The sequence below is a fragment of the Euwallacea similis genome, chromosome 22 (assembly GCF_039881205.1).
Source record: "Euwallacea similis isolate ESF13 chromosome 22, ESF131.1, whole genome shotgun sequence".
NCBI classification, from domain to species: Eukaryota; Metazoa; Arthropoda; class Insecta; order Coleoptera; family Curculionidae; genus Euwallacea; species Euwallacea similis.
The window spans coordinates 3,200,309-3,212,911 of NC_089630.1; the positions used below are offsets into that span (position 1 = coordinate 3,200,309).

Consider the following 12,603-nt stretch of genomic DNA (forward strand, 5'->3'; position numbering starts at 1 on the left):
AACGGTTTGGGAGAAATAAAATATTCTGAAGTAAGTGAGGCACGATTTATTTTCGAGTTGTTTCATCACATGGACAAATTATATCGTTCGATTCATCTGAGTTCATTACACTTAACATTTAAGGGTAGAAAAATTAGTTAGCAACAACCTTCCGCGCATTGCATAGTTACTCGAAGCATCCTATCAACATGCTCTCTATGGCTTAGAAGTAAAGATTATTCCTTAACTAAAAATAAAGGTAAAAACAGCATTGAAGAGTTGGAGTGTACTTGAGACTCACCCTGACATCTCGGATTGCAATTTCAGAAGGCTTATTATCAATGTAGTGCTGAAATAGTCTTCTGGTGGACCAATAGTAAGGGAACCACACCCTGGATCTGTAGCTCCATGGATCGAAGATGCTGACCGGAGGGGCAAATCTGTAGTTTTTAAAGTATTTTGAGTCAGGCCAATAGGAGTAATCGTACCCATAGATAGGGTCCCAACGGGTCTCGTAGTCCAGCATCTAAAATAAATTTTTATGTGCAATTTCAGTTTATGATGTTTTTACTACTTACCTTCAAAACTTGGTTCCCAGACCCAAATGCCACAAGACTATTCACTAAAGTGCTGCACTTCACTATTTGCACCTGATTTGTGAACCGAAAAAATGTTGGAAACAATAATTTCTGAATGAGTGCCAATTACTGACTGGACTCCGCCTCTGTGAAATTTCGCCTGGATGAATCAGATGTTTGGCTGCCTTTTCCAAATTTTGGGGGAGCACACGCCTTATTTTTCAGCTGACGTATCTTCAGTTTATTTATGAAACAGTGTAAAGTGTTTTTATTCTCAAGTCCGTCTTAATGAGTCAAGGTTGGAATTGCGAAGGTGAGTTGAGTAAGGTTTTGACGCATTTTCTATTGTTTTTTTTTAGACGAATATGACACTTTTGCTTGCGCAAACAGCAGAATCTATTGTCATAATTTAATTTTTTTAATATGTTGTCAAAATTTCATTCTCTAATTGTTCAACTTTGATTTGTTAAAAGTTGATTTAAGGGCTAAATTATTAATATTCTGTTAACTTTAGCTGCAAGCTAATATCCAAATAAAAAATAAATTGAAAAAAGGTAATGTAAAACAATGGTAAAACAGTAGGTCAAAAAGAAACAAACATGATAGACACATAATGGGTGAATAATTGAGACGAGGCAGGGCAATAGAACTAGAGTGTGAGTGTAAAACAGAAGAACATAAATTGATCTGAAAAAATAAACTAATGAGTCCGTAATGAAGGTAGATATATAACTTGAAAAGTAAGTGTCGAAAGGGAGCAAAACATTTTGAAAATTTATCAAAAGAGCTTAAAAATGTTAAATAAATTTACAAAATTAATAATGATATAGGGAATGTCATATGAACAATGATGTAATAAGAGAATTTAAGGATGTATTTATTATAAGCAAACCAAGATTCAAAACAATAAAGTACTGAAAATTTAAAGGAATTTTTATAATTAAATAATTTACGAGAAGCAAGTTAAAAAACAGGAAAGTGCATGTTCCACAATTCCATTGCTTTCAAATCTGTTTAAATACTTAATATGAGGAAAATATTTTGAATGTTGGTGTAAGTTGAGCTATTTAGGGATAATTCGAATTTTAACATTTGAAATATATCAAGGTGCATATTTCTCGACTGAATATGCCTATTTTACGTAAGATACATGAAAGGAAAACATCATATTTACCACAACATTCTTAAAAAATATTGTCCGTCATTCGCCAAAGTTTTATAGTCCGATAACCATTTTTGCCTAATTTTACTACTTTTTTCAAAAAAAAAATCGATACAGAAGTAAACTAGAGTTACTCTGGATTACCCCATTTTTAACCTACTTAAGGGCCTCTAGGTTAAAATTTTGCATTAGCCATACAAATTACGAAATTAAAACAATAACAATGTAATACAGACCAAAATACACATATATTTCATTTTACATTATCGTATAGAAAATATTTATTTATATTGCATTTGTTCCCATGGCTCGCTAAATGTTTGTCAAAATGAAATTCTCGTGTTTACCAGTATGTATGGACGTATTGGTATTGTCTGAGCTACAATTGAAAAATTAGGTTTAAAAATATAATATTTTAATTGATATTTAGTAAGTATATAATGTAATAAGCTATTGTTAGTAAATAGTAGGAATCACTTACTCTTAGATCTCTCAGCAACAAGTTATTCAGATACGTCCTAAAAGGTCTCAAAGTACTGTAAATGTACCAGTACCTGGGCCAACTGTCGTAATAGTCAGCAGGCTTCGTAATTTTATAATCCGGTATATCTATTGACACATATTTTGATTCTGGCCAGCAAAAAGAGTCGATTATGCCATGGTAGGGCTTATATTGGAGTTCCAACATTTCTTAACTCTATGACGAAATTATATACATATAAAATTGAAAAGAACATAAAATCACCTAAACGATTTTAGGGATGCTATAGAAATTTAATACTTACAGGTATCCTCAAGTGCAAACTGAAAATTTCTCACAAAACTATCCAAACAAAGTGGTCGTTCGCAAAAAGTTTCGTGCTTTATGATTTGAGGTATTTTCAGATTACGAAGTATTATTACAAAATTCGTTGGCAAATGCCCAAACGGTGACCGGTTTGGCAACAGATTGTCTGATAGAAAAGTAAACAATTTTCATTTATGCATTATAAACCAGCAGTGGGAATTTATTTCGTTAGCGGAATACGAGGAGCTAACTGTTTTCGAGATATTGGAAACTACAAATTATCACATTAGCCTGAGAATAAATAGCGTCAGAAATAGCCTGAATGATGTCAGGCTGCTGCATCTACATAAATGTGTTTTAACGTTTTTGAAATTTCCAAAAATAGTAATTTTTTCGAAATTTTTCGTTAAACATCGTTGATAATTTCGTTAAATACCCGCCTTGCCAGTAACAAATCAAAACTCTGCGCATGGAACTGATTTAAATCAAAATGTGTTACCCGTTTTGATATTGTTATAATTTGTTTTCAGAAAAGCGTGCACTAGAGGTCATACTTTAGGTTTGAGTAGAATTTGTAGAAAGTTCTCTAAATACGATAGAAACTGGGCAAAAATACCGCAATGAATTCAAGCCAATGGACTACTGTGTATGATCCTGGAAACCAAGAGAAATGAAGAGATTACAAACTGGTAGATCAATTATATCTCTAAATTTGGGAAAAAAACTGAAAATACACTTGTAACGAAAATCTAAAATGTCATAAACAGTAGTTCGTTGAATAGAGCTCAGAAACTAACGTTACAGATTGGAGACCGTTAAATTGGTATTAGCGATGGCATTCATCTTTAATTTGTTAAAATTTATTAAAAAATTGTGAAGATTATTTTTTTAAATGTTACACTTTTAACTCTTCGGAAATGCAAGAAAATGGTGTTGAAGCAGAGTGATTTCCTTCATGCGAAATGAGAAATTGGTTATTTCTTTAAATCTCAGAAAAAAAAATTGAGTTTTTATTAAAAATTCTGAAAAAATATATTCCGTGTATTCCAAAAAAATGTATTAAATGAAAGTTGAGTACAACTCTGAGAAAATTAAATTCTAAGTATTTAGTGAGTTTGGAAGACAGAACTATGTATTTCCTGTACTTTTCTTTCCGTAATGTTCACTTCAGTGAGAAATCTGAAGTGGGCTATTAAAACCCCGAAGAGCTTGATGATTTTTCATATTATTTTTGGTCGCTTTTGAAAAGATAATCCGATTTCAAGTAAATTTAATTTATTAACGTTGAATTACTTCAAGGAAACGTGGATTTTCACTGATTACACCTTGAAAAACTAAAATTATTAAATTATGTTTCTTTTCCAAAAACCGATCTTTTTTAGGAAAATTATCGAATTTAGAATGTGTATCAACAGATAAAAATTCTACTTCATGAACGTTTATTTTTTCTAAATAAATAACCTTCTTAAGTTCTCAGATTATTTTGTATAAACATATTATATCGTACTAAATTTATGATTTTTCAAAAAAGAAAGCGCCTGCAAAAGTATGCCATCTTTGAGAAAAATGGAAGTAAATTTCTTAAGTATTGAGAGACTATATTAAGTTCTTGAATTTTATTGAGATTTGAAGAAGTTAATATACGATTTTGAGCACTTTTATAACAAATATCGAACTCCTTTATATGAAGTCGTAAGTTGGTCATTTTAATTCCAAGAAATGCCTTAAGTTTTCAAATTTTTAGGAGGTTATTACTGACTGGGTGCAACCACGTTCACTTTTATGAAAAACGTGCCTGCAACAACGTGCCTTCTTTAAGAGAAATGAAAAGTAGACGATTAACTCCTGAGAAACTTCTTCAATTTGCTAATTTCTAATGGATTTTTAACAAGTAAGTCTGCAATTTCAGGCACGTTTGCACCCTAATATCGAAGTTTTTTATGGGAAATCGGAAGTTGGTTATTTAAATGAAGGAAAATTATTTACATTTTCAGGTAATTAGGTCATTTGAAGAGATATAAGTCTTATGCAAAATGTTGATTTTAAAAAATCGGAAGTTAGTAGCTTATTAAACCTTTAGAAAGTTCTTTAATTTCCGCATTTTCAGTGAGGTTCCGCATTTTCCAAAAAGGTAAATGTATGAATTGAAAGGTCCTGTTTCCCTAAGATCAATGAATCCATCAGGGCTCAGTTTCTACATAATATTTTTTTGTTAGAAATAAAATTTTGGAACGAAATTTCCTCAGTATAGAAAAAGCACTCTGTTTCTAACGAACCAAAACGTTATTAAAGGGTTATTTTGATAGTATAATATTGGTAGAAAACCGGGATAAGGAAAACAAAGCTAAATGGAAGATTTCATAAATTTACTTTTATCCCAATCCCTCCAAGTTCCAAGAATCTTGTTATGAGTTATGTCTCTTTCAAAGATTTCAAGTACTTAAGTATATTTCTATGCCATCATTTGAAGTATATTTCTTTATTTTTATTCACCATATTGAAAAATTTCTCTCCTTCTTTGAGAAATTGGACCCTGAAACTTACTGCTGAAAGTAATTTATAGTGGCACACTTTAACTATTCAACAATTTGAAAAAAAATTGAACAATTTGTATCTTCCATAAGAAGAAGTAGCTTAATAGAAGTTACTATTTTGTACTAAAAGCTGCTTGCACCCTTTAAAGTTCAATTGTGTAACTATAATCCCGTGTGATAAGAGCTCTAACCATTACCGTTTACCAGATCTACATTCTTATCTTTTACACACTTTGTAAAACACAATAGTAGTTTTGACTCACTTTTGATTTGCACACAGGCCAAATTAGAAAAGCTACTTTCAACTAATTGTTTGAAGAAACTTATTGCAATTTATATTATCTTTGGCAAAGAACTTAAATCGACTTGGAGTAAATTGGTAAACTTTGAATTTCTGTAGCAAAGATAAACGGAAGTTTCTAGGAGAACTATTATGCCAGGTTATGCTAGTTACATGCAATTCTTCTTATTGGAGTAATTTAAAAATTTTGTATTTAGTTATTTCATACTTATAACGCAAGTCATTACTTTTTCTCATTCTGCACAAGTTAGATTTGAATTAAAAGGTATTTAAGTTACTTTAAATGATTTAAGAGCTATTTTTTCCCACATCTAATAGTGGAGATAAAATCATCTAATGGTAATGTTATTTGCAGTCAAACAAGAATATTTCGCAATTCTTACTGTAGAACAATAATATAAAATAAATAAATAAAGTTTAAAGTCAGAAGTCGAGTTTTTTACAGTGTGGCATTTGGTCATTAAAAGTTTTTTTATTGGGGTGTAAAAGAGTAAAGAATCTGAAACAGCTCTATTTAGAGAACGTGTTTGGTAGTAGTTTAGTTAAGCAAATAGTTACTTAAGTATATTTGTACATTAGAGGGGTAGTAGAATTTGTATTTTCTTAAAATAAACAACATTTTTAGCATGTATCAATGCTGTGCATATTTTTTTAAATTATAATGATGCTTCTTGCCTTGATCTTTCAGGGATGTGCGGAGGAGACCGTCAGGGCCATTTATATAAAGATACAGATGCATTTAAGCGAAGGATACCTAAGTGTCAAAAAATTGCCATTTTTAGGGGGAATTTCGAGAAAAAAACAGCCAAAAGACCGGTATGTTTCTTTTGAAAATTTTGACAGCGATGAGAGTGAGGGTGTCCCATTTAAAACATTTCAGTTTGAGACACTTGAAATGTGATAAGTTTGTATATTTTTTTCACACCCGGTATAAAATTTCTTGAAAATTAAAAATATACGCTAGTAGAACCATCTTTTGTTTTTGACTGAACAAGTCTTCGAAAGATTCAATTAATGCTCTGTGAATTTATTGAGAGTTGTCAAAAGTTTGTTTTTTCTTCGATCTTCAGAGTATATTCAATTCGTTTAAAAACTGCAAAAAATTTTTTGTACTTTGTAATAACAGAAAATGCTTATAATTACAAACAGAATTAGTATCCCTAACAAACTATAGGGTATTCTATTTTAAAAAAATATATTTTTATCCCGCCATGGTTTTCTGGATCACTTTGTAACTTTGAAAATATTAAAAAATAAAAGCTCATAAAAAACTGAACTTTAATATTATTAAACTTTTTTTCTAAATCTTACGGTTTTTGAGAAAAGGTAGTGGACCGTCTTAGATGGGCCACTCGGTATAACCTCCTATTCACTGAAAACTTAAGATATTTAGAACAGATGAAGGAGCAAACTCTACAACTTCATCCCCATTTCAGCCTTATTTTAATATATAAATAGCAATTACACACACACCTTTTGAATACTAAAGAGCTTTATAGTCAAAAGCTTTATATCATTTTCTATGCCATCGTCGTAGTTGCATAAAAGCGGTAACATGTGGCTATGAATTACATAGGTGGAAGCTCAGGATGGGACACCTTAATGCAAAGACATGCAAAACCTTAGAAGATCTTTCACTTATAAGGTATAAGTATCTTATTTTTACTAATGCAGAAATGTTTTACTACAGAATTTATAGGAGAAAAAGTCAAGTGTTTTCCGGAGAAAGGATAGTTTAAGGATTTATTGTCACTGAAACTAAACCGTAAAATTTTTCATCAAAAGTAGTGTATTAATAAAAACAAAACATAATATCCGTTCGTGCACATTAAAAAAATAGACCTTAAATCTAAATGCATAATAACGTGTCAGTTTGAATGCATGCAAGAATTCAAATGACTTATATGCTCAACACTGCCTCTAAAAGTGGGGATTTAGTAGGATGCATATCTTGCAATTGTCGAGCTAGTGTTCGAAAAAATGTTCTGCCGGTACTGAAAAATGAAATAAATTCGAAAATATACCATGAAAATAAAAAATAATATTACTTACATAAGTAGGCGTAGTCAACCATCTCCTGATGGGCCTATTTCTGAGAGATACCCTGAGGGTATAAGGCCAAAAATCGTAGAAATTGTAAGATCTGTGGATTCTCCAATCTGGAATTGACCGGGTGTCTCCCAGGTAATATTCATTACCGTACACAGGGTTGTATCGAGTCTTAAGGGACATTTCTGGAATGATGTATGTGTTTCATAGAAATAGATTGTGGAATAAGCAACATTTTCTCTAAATTTAAGCTACATAAATCGATACTTACTCGAATTTAACCTTTCCACACACACACGAGCAACTTCACAAATAATATTAAGAGAATTGAATGTTTTCGAAATTCAGTTTTGCACGAAGCATCGAAACTGACTTATTTTTGGCCCAATGCCATTGAGAACTATTTTTGAAATTTCTGGACAAGAATTATTTGTCTTTTTGCATTCGGAATGAGCATCGTTTGAATCAGATTTTAATTTAGATTGAAGCTGGTTTATAGGGTGTGGGAGAAGTATGTAATTTGACACTTATTGGTACTTCGCGTGAGATCTATAAATGACTATTGTTGCAGATTTTCTGAGGAGTTTATTTTTGGTCTGCGTTTGCTTTTAAACTGACTAAGCTGGAGAACTCGGAGTGAATATCAATAGCAAAAATCAAAAAAATTTCGAACTTTGCTCTGGTAAAATTTGTTCGTCGTGACTTGAGAAAAATATAATCATAATATAACGTTGGAAGGTAAAAAAAGGAATTCATTTTATTTCAATATAAAATATGTAAACAAATATTTGACTTTAGCCACATTATTTACGCTGAAATAATTTTGATTTCAATAGCATTTTTTGTATTCTCCCGATATTGAAATTTTATCCAGTTTTCCATAACTAGATGATAAATCCCAGATAGGATTCCACAAAAGGAAATTCGACCTTGAGGCTCAAATCAGATTATATCTCTGTTTTCATTCAATATTTACTACCAAAGTAAATACAAAGTTTTAATTAACCTATGTGATAGTGATATGAGTACTTATCACTCGACAATTTATTCATGACTCGACACTCGCTACCTACTATGTTAAGTGCCAAATGATTGATGTATAGAGGGTGTTGCTTAATGGATGGTAAAAAATGAAATGTAAATCATGAGCTTATTTTAAGCTAAAAACTTCATATGCCCTAAATTGCTTCCATTTTGATTTACAGGGTGTTAAAGTTTTATTTTTTTTTCGATTTTCATTAATTTTTATGTTATTTGTGAAGATAAACATGCTACATGTTACAAGAACAAAATGTTATTTGTGATGATAAAAAAAAGAAAACTCAAAATTGGTAGTACACTTATTTTAGTATTACCAACAATCTGAGATAACAACTATTTAAAATACTCTACAGAGCGTCACTTTTTGGTGGTCACACTCAATATTATACATCAAAACATTTTTTATTACATTTTTAGATTTTATTCATTAATTTCATTTAATTCCTTACATCTTTTATTAAATTTTTTGTCTCTTCAGTTTCTTTATTAAAAACAATAGTTTAATTGATATTTGCAAAAGTATCTAACCATGCCTAAGGATATGATAAAACGGCAAAGTGGTGAATGCTGCAATTAGGCATAGTAACTTGTGGAATTTACATTTTTTTATATGTAATCATAAATTTTTTTAAAGTAATATTTCAAATAAAAAAAATGTCATAAAAAAAGTTCTGATGTAAAACATTCAGAGCGAACACGAAAAAAGTAACGCCCTGTAGACTATTTTAAATAGTTGTTATTTCAGCTTGTTTGTAATACTAAAACGATTGTTTTTACCAATTTTGAGTTATTTATCTTTACAAATAATAAATAAATGAATGAAAATTGAAAAAAAAAATGAAACTTCAACACCCTGTAAATCACAATGGAAGCAGTTTAGGACATGCCTTTATATGAAGTTTTTATCTTAAAATAAGCTCATGATTCACTCATTTCATTTTTTACCACCCATTAAGAAATACCCTGTATAAAGCTTTCATAGAAATTAATAACGTTTTTTATTGGCAAAGTTTCACTTTAAGCGTTGCAGAAAACGAATCTAAAAGATTCAATAGAGTCCAAAAGTGTTGGTTTCAAAGGTTCTTCAGTTTTAAAGCGGTGGTTTTAAATTGTGCCATGTGCTGTGACGGAAATTTTTAAAGAAAATCATGTAATTTTTGCGGATTCGTAATGGTTTTATCAATACGGACTTTCTTGTTAAAATCGAAAATTTAAGAACGTGAAATTATAAAATTTCAAAAGGGCGAAACACGTTAATTTGAAAATTTCCGAAACCTTGGAGTTGTGTCTTTTAAGAATTTGAAGGTCTCTATACCACCAATTTCGACGTTTCCGTAAAGAAATAATTACTGTGTTACCAAGCAATTTGATATTTTTTTTCAAAAACAACTTTAGCATTGATAATTTTGTGGGTTTCCACATTCATTTTTAATTCGCTTTGAAGTCAGTTTTCAAAACTGTTTTCAAACGGGATTCAGATTTTGATTTAAAAAAAAAACAGAAACGCCTGATATGCGCCATTTCCTATTAATTAAATTAAAAAAATAAAATTAATGAGCAAACATCAGTGCTGCGACTGCTGGCAAAGTCGTCAGTTTTGCAAACATTTTTCAATTTTCTAAATAGAAGCAAATACCTTAGAACAATAATTATAATTATATGTATTAATGACTTGTGACATATTTACGTTCCGATTTCAAAACCGTGTTCATTTAAAATTGTTTTCATGCAATTTTAACTTCGACACGATCTCGCAAATTGGCGAATCCATCTTAAAGCAAAACGAGATTGGAAACGAATTTAAAACAGGTTTCCATTGCAAAATTCAAAAGTCAAAATGTTATTCAAACTTTTCCAATTTGCATGTAAATCTAATATCAAATGCTATATTTTTGAAAAAAAAATGAATAATTTTCTGTGGCGATAAAGAATAAAGAAGTTTTTGAGTTGAATTTGTTGCCCAGCAATTACAATACTTTTTTTTTGGTATACTTCAACGATAAGTTATTTTGATTGTAGTTTCCTCAGTGGTTTTATGCAAGAATTAGCTAGCTCCATTCGCAAAAAATAGATTATAAAAATATTTGAGAATAAATTTCTTGTAATATGTTAAATCTTGATTTTTTTATTGGTTAATTAAAAAGAAAATTTCAAGTAAGTGTAAGTAGTAAGTCAAGTAAGTAAGTAAAACCTCAAGTAATCTGACCTAGCCCAGTAGCAGGTTATTGGTATTCAACTTGTATCAATAATTTTTATAGTTATCTTAACCATTTCATTATTGAAAGATTTTAAAAAAAAGTTTGATCTCATGTATGAATTTATTTAACAATACAACGCATAAGACATGAAATTCTTCAAATGCGAAAACATGTAATCAAGAAACTTGAAAGTTTCAAAAATTGTTGAGGCTCTATTGAGGCTCAGGGAACTAATAGTAAATACTTTATTGTTTGAAGTATTTTTTAGAATTAAAATATTCCGATTACGAACAAATATTGCTGCATCGACGAAACCAAAAGAGGGATGTGTATGGAAATCGAATCGAAGGAACATCAAGTCTGCATCGCAACTAAAGTTTCTTGGACAAGGATACCTAAGTGAGGAACTACTGGCTACTACTCAGAAACTCACTGAATGAACTATACCCAAATATGTTAATACAGCGATTCTTTTATTTAAAAAAAAAAAAAAAATTAACAAAATAGAAAAATATCTCATATGAGTAATATGTACGTTCTGGCAACACAAAACGTAAAAGCTTAGACTGGTCACATAGACTTTCAACCCATCACATCAGGTACGTCAACTCTCTTAACTAAAATAGAAAAACTCCGTATTAAAAACTTCAAATGAAATTAAACGAGTTATGACCCAGTTAGCATTCGAGCTCAAACTTATCTGAAGTTTCGCTCTCGACTTTCTAATTTAGATTAAACTTTAGATCAGGGCTAAACCTTGATTGTACAATTGGGTAAGATACTCACACGAAGTTCTTTATAGAGATTTCGTCTAAATCTCTGATTAGTGAACCAGTATCGATATTTCCAGGGCCAGTTAAAGTAAAATTCGATGGGCCTTCGAAGTCGATAGTCGGGAGTGTATCGAACGTTATCGGCGAAGGAGTATTCTCTCCCATATACAGGGTCGTATTTTAAGGTAAGCATTTTTTGTCTAAAAAATGTTTAATGAAGAATTACGCTATCTTTAGTTCCTAATTTCGTAATTCATTAGCTTAGACAGAAATCTGCCAATACAAAAAATTTTTAAATATCGCGTAAAATAACGATTTCGAATATAACAATCATTAAGGTGTCAGCGTAAACGATTGTAAATATAAATAACTAAAATCTAATAAACAATAATAATACTTACACGATTTGCATTTACCCAAAATAAGCGTACTTATACCCACGGTTACACACGGTTCGGACACTTAACCGTACTGTGTTGTGTTTTGAATATACACCTTTCTGTCCATTTTAATAATACGATACAAATATTGGCCTAGAACCAAAATACTTTCCACTGTTTCAAATATGCAAATTACCTGTAGCACGTAATTTAAACTTGATGTAGGTATTTTTAAAGTCTGGACCAGGTTCTTATTAGTCACGGTGATGCATTGAGGAATGTGACCGGGAGACGTGAGTAATGGCTTCATTACTCATTAAACCGTTGTTAGGCTGGAGATTGTATAGAAAGATAAAGGAGAAAGATGGAGTCTGAGTTAACATTGAAAAATGAATTGAAGAGGTAAATATCTCTGTAGGAAGTGCCCATAAATGGTATAACTAAATAGATGCTGATTGAAAATAGAGTAACAACACAATATATAGGGTAATTTGAAAAAATAAAGTTTCTTTTTCATGAAAATACAAAAATGTCTCCCTAATACCAATACTTTAGTAAGTAAATATCCTTTTCTTAACATCAACTTCGCTTAATGAAATAATATTATTTTTTCATTCTTTTTATTGTTTATTCCCCAATGGCCTATATTACGAATAATACGAATAACAACACATCATATCATACTTGTTGTATTATAAACTTCAACAGGACGAATTGGAAAAATTTTAAACAAACTGTAAAAGAAATTGGCATCAATTTTTATATCTTAATGTCATATCGAAATTTTATATTTTTGGACATAGATAATATAATGATATGAT

The 12,603-nt window shown here is 30.5% G+C and overlaps 1 protein-coding gene across 5 annotated transcripts in view; it reads right to left on the minus strand.

Moving 5' to 3' along the window:
- The window catches only part of LOC136416037 (uncharacterized protein CG45076-like), a 114,143-nt gene that overhangs the window by 42,268 nt on the left and 59,272 nt on the right, over window positions 1–12,603 (minus strand). The window lies entirely within an intron of this gene.